The sequence below is a fragment of the Gossypium arboreum genome, chromosome 11, assembly GCF_025698485.1.
Source record: "Gossypium arboreum isolate Shixiya-1 chromosome 11, ASM2569848v2, whole genome shotgun sequence".
In the NCBI taxonomy this organism is placed as follows: Eukaryota; Viridiplantae; Streptophyta; class Magnoliopsida; order Malvales; family Malvaceae; genus Gossypium; species Gossypium arboreum.
The window spans coordinates 93,196,302-93,201,513 of record NC_069080.1 but is presented as its reverse complement, the minus strand read 5'-3'; the positions used below and the strand labels follow the sequence as shown (position 1 = coordinate 93,201,513).

The following is a 5,212-nucleotide window of genomic DNA, read 5'->3' as shown; positions in this document are numbered from 1 at the left end:
CTATGTGATGATGAGCTTAAGAGCTCTATATAACTGTGATAAAATCAGGAACCTTTTAGGGGATATTAGGAAGAATAATTACTCATAAAGAAATAATCGAAATTGATAATTAAAAATAAAATGTTAAAATGTAATAAAAATAAAAAGTGGCTTTAATAAAAATTAAAAACATAAAATAATAAATAAATGTTTTTAAATATATTCATCATTGGATGGTTCGCGAGGTGGGACTGGCGATGAGATGTGGAGGTGCTGACAAATTTGCTATAGAGTAGGATCAATGTTGTCAAATCGTTGAAAACATTACTGCTCAAATCGAGTGAGGTGCTTAGAGATGTCAGCATATGAAGCCACCGCATGAACTGGATGAGAGGGTGGTGGTGATGAGTCAGTGGGTCCTCGTGCTGTGAAGGGACATCATTAGGAATGTCCTCGTAGGCCTCCTTCTCAGTAGATTGGGTGATACGATATTGAGGAGGGTAGGTTCTTCGGTGCTTTTCGATCATCCTAATGCTAAGCATGCTCGAGATGCCTTGTGGAGACATCTGGCCAATGAAGGTTAAGGATGATTCTTGGGCTGCGGTGCTGAGGAGCTCAAACTGTCGAGCCAACCGAGTAACATATGGGCCAATGGAGATGACCCCCTTCCTATGTCGCTCTGTCTGGTGCTGAATCACGAGGGCAATGAAATAGGAAAGGTCGATGACGTGCCCGTGCGACATACACCATAAAAAGTAGGCATCATGAGTGTTGTGAAATAGGGAAGGTCGATGACGTACCCGTGCGACATACACTATAAAAAGTAGGCGTCATGAGTGTTGACGACACTAGTGCTCTCTCGCTGTCCTGTAATCGTATGAGCCAAAATGGCGTGTAGGTACCTCAGAGATGGAGGGAAAGTTGATGCCTTGGAGCGGCCAAGATTGTAGGTGGCCCCACCTGGTACTAGTATGTCCCAACACCATAAAAGAGAACGATGGATGTGGCGGTTGAGAGCATGTAAGTCATTCTCCTTCTTGACTTCCTCCGTATAGAAACCCAGCACCGTACCGAATTCTGGGACGTTGAGCTGGCGGACTAACCCGCCTAGGCAAAATTGGACCGTGCCGAGATCATTGTAGTTCGTCATTACGGTCTGAAGATGGAACGTTGAGCATAGTTCCATCATGATCTCGAGGTATGTTAGCTCGATGATCCCAAAGAACAGCTCCTAAAGGTCGGTGGTTAGGAGGGCCCGAATCACTTCAACCAACTGAACTTGTTCTAACGCAACCCAATTGATGCAGCGGCCCAAAATTAAAGGTCAGGCCCGGAGTATTTGGGATAGTTCTTCTTGGGTCCCGATGGGGAACCTCAGGAAAGGGTGACGAACTTTCGCGGTAGGACCCGAGGAAGATGACGCTCCCTTTCTTTTCTTTGAAGTAGGGACAACGGCCTTTTTACCACATGAAGACGATATTCTAAACCTGCAATCAAAACTATTACTTTGTTTTGATGAGTCAACAAGGAAGAATGTATCTAAATTCAAAAAGTCATAGATTATGACTAATACTTCAGCCACAACTATCATCACTTAACAATTCTAATCAAACTAATCCATTTTATAGCATACTTTTGTGGCATTGCATGATAATAGCATGAATAATAATAAAAGATATATATAAAAAAAAATTGGCAAATAACAAGAAGCATTTGAAAAGTATGAGGATTGAGTTAGAATATTTGAAAAAGTCATGAGTATTCCACCTATCCTAACCATGAATATTTTACTTTTAACTAATCAAATAGAGAAATGAAATCTTGTAATGAAAAAAAAAAAACTTCAACATGAAAAAATGAAAATTATTCTAAATTATGACATTTAAAAGTATGAAAATAACATAAAAACTTGCATATTATTATGAAAAAAGCATTAGAAATCATTAAAATAGACAAGAAAGAAGTAAACAAATGCTAGGAAGGGAGGATTGAGCGTCAAAAATGGAGTTGGGGGCGGCGTACTTGCGTGGCGGGGCGACCGTGTGGAATTGCAGCGGCTAGGGTTAGGATTTTTGAGTGGGAAAGACAATGAATAGTGCAGGGTATTTATAGATTTTAGGGCACACGGTCAGGTAACATGCCCGTGTTCCCTAATTTCAGCCCGTGTGATTCGCGAATTTTGAATTTGGGCGTGTCTGACATTTAGTACACGCCCGTGTTCTTTGGGCGTGTAGGTGACACGGCCGTGTCTGACATTGTTTATTTCTCCCACGCCTTTTTCAATCTAACAGGTTCGACCACGAGTGCTAGACACGGGCGTGTCGCACACCCGTGCTGTTTTAATAGGTTTGCCCATGGTTCTTCCACACGAGTGTGTCGCACGCTCGTGTTGTTTTGGCAGGCTCGACCAATGCCATGTCGCACGACCGTGATGTTTTATCGTAGCCCGTTTTTGGGGAAATCTTTGCCCTATTTTCACACGGCTCTAAGCACGCCCGTGTGCTTGGCCGTGTCTCTATGGAAAACCTGTATTCAAGAGCTCCGTTAGTAAGTTAGGTGTTGAAGACTAAATTTTAATTAAGTTAATACAGTTAGTACTCGGGTTGCCTTCTGAGAAGCACTTATTTATAGTCTAAGCTTGACTTACCTCTCTGTTGAATGATCATGGTGGTTTTAGTAGTTTATACTCCTCATTCCTGCTATCAATCTCATCAAAATAAGGTTTTAAACGTGTGTTGTGTACCTTAAAAGTGCTGAACTTAGGATGACTCACCTCGACCGTACCGAATGGGAAAATGCTGAGTACCGTAAGAGGGATTTCTTTATTCGGTGTGGTAATGACAATGTGGGGATCTGCAGCATCTAATAAGACTCTATCTCCAACATTAAGTTGATTTGGAAAGGGATTGAGCTCGTTCCGTCGTAGATTCGATTTGTCGGGTGTTCTCGGTTTATGCGTCTGCCATTCATCTAGCTCCTTGATTTGTAGCCTTCAATATTCATGAATAGGTCTTCTACTATTGCTTGAGAATGGCTCATGTACTTCCTTCAGACTCATTTCTTGCAAAGAAGGTTGCACCATATTGTCAGTTTTAGTAGAATAGTTTAGACGATCACCTTCAATTTCCAATGTGTTGCTGGAATTGCAAGCTTGAAGGGTGATTGTTTCATCTCTCACACAGAGTGTGAGTTCACCTATGCCAACATCAATAATTGTTTTAGCAGTTGCTAAAAAGGGCCTTCCTAGAATTAAATAAAATCAACGGGAAATATAAATTTATCGATTTTAACTAGCACATCTTCAATAATACCCCTAGGGAATCTTATAGTTTTATCTGCTAATTGAATGCTCATCCTAGTCTGTTTGGGTTTCCTGAGACCTAGTTGCTTAAACATTTTGTAAGGCATGACGTTGATACTAGCCCCTAAATCAGCTAATGCATTATTAACATCTAAACTACCAATTAAGCAAGGAATCATAAAACTCCTTGGATCTTTTAATTTGATCGGTAGCTTATTTTGTAGAATAGCTGAGCACACTGTGTTTAGCTCCACATGCGACGCCTCGTCCAACTTCTGCTTATTTACTAAAAGCTCCTTTAAAAATTTCATTGCGTTTGGCATCTCCAATAGAGCTTTAATAAACGGTAAGTTAATGTGTAATTTTTTTAAGAGTTTAAGGAATTTACCAAATTGTTCATCTGAGCGGTCTTTCCTTGTCGCGTTAGGGTATGGCTCATGAGGTTTATATTCGACATTTACTGATTTGTTTCTACTATGATCTACCTCACCTTGACCTTTGCTTACCACAGTTTCTTGCCTCGGTTCTAGTTCAGGCTCAACGACTCCTTCGTCATCTTGAATATTAATTGCGTTGAGTTGTTCCCTTGGGTTGGGTTCAGTATTACTTGGCAAGCTACCTTGTGGTCATTCAGAGATTAGTTTGGAAAGCTGGCCTATTTGAGTTTCGAGCCCTTGGATCGACGCTTGTTGATTTTTAAGTGCTGTCTCGGTGTTCTAAAAACGAGTTTTTGACACTGATATAAACTTTGAGAGCATGTCTTCAAGGTTCGGCTTCTTTTCCTGTTGATAGGGTGGTTGTTGAAAACCCGAAGGATGTTGTGGTCTTTGATTTCCGCCCCACGAGAAATTGGGGTGGTTCCTCCAACCTGCATTGTAAGTGTTACAATATGGGTTATTTTGGGATCGAGAGTTATTGTTACCCATATATTGGACTTGTTCCTCCTCGATGCTAGGGTTGAAGGGTTGATACTCTGTGCATGCTCCTCCTCCATTCGTCTCGCACCTCATTACTGGATGTACCTGAGTAGAACCAAGTAAACCATCAATCTTTTTTATTTAGAAATTCTACCTGGTTTGACAGCATAGTAACCGAATCGACGTTATAAATGCCTTCTGTTTTAGTTTGCTTAGTCCTCATGACTTGCCACTGATATTTATTCAGTGACATCTCCTCTATAAACTCATAGGCATCTTCAGGTGTTTTATTATTGATGGTTCTACCAGCAGCTGCATCAACCATTTATCGAGTTAAAGGATTCAGGCCATTATGGAACGTTTGAACCTGTAGCCAAATCGGTAACCCATGGTGAGGGCACCTTCTCAGTAAGTCTTTGTATCTCCCCCATGCATCGTAAAGAGTTTCTAAGCCCATCTGTACAAACGAAGCGATATCATTACGTAATTTAGCCATTTTAGCCGGCGAAAAATATTTTAATAGAAATTTTTCGATCATTTGTTCCCAAGTAGTGATTGACCCTCGTGGTAATGAGTTCAACCACTGTTTAGCTTTGTTTCTCTATGAAAAAAAGAAATAACTGAAGATGAAAGGCATCATCAGAAACACCATTAATTTTAAACGTATCTCATAGTTCTAAGAAGTTTGCTAAATGAGCGTTGGGATCCTCATCCTGTAAACCATCAAACTGAACAAATTACTGTATCATTTGAATCGCGTTAGGTTTTAGTTCAAAAGTATTTACAGCTACAGCAGGTCTAACTATGCTCGATTCAGTTCCTGTTAAAGAAGGTTTAGCATAATCATACATAGTGCATGGAGCAGGATTTTGATTCTTGATTTTAAGCCATCTCTTCAGTTGAGGGTTGAGTATCATCCTCTTGCTCGTTCTCTGTGTATCTTCAGCTTTGCCTTATTTCTCTTTAATGTCAAGGAACTGTGCGATTGATTTCTTCGTCAAAAAGTAGTGGTCCT

The 5,212-nt window shown here is 40.5% G+C and overlaps 1 non-coding gene across 1 annotated transcript; it reads left to right on the top strand.

Moving 5' to 3' along the window:
- Positions 1-4,580: 4,580 nt before the first annotated feature.
- Positions 4,581-4,687, top strand: LOC128284536 (small nucleolar RNA R71). The gene has a single exon (XR_008274960.1). It is a non-coding gene; the product is annotated as a small nucleolar RNA R71 (small nucleolar RNA).
- Positions 4,688-5,212: the final 525 nt, after the last annotated feature.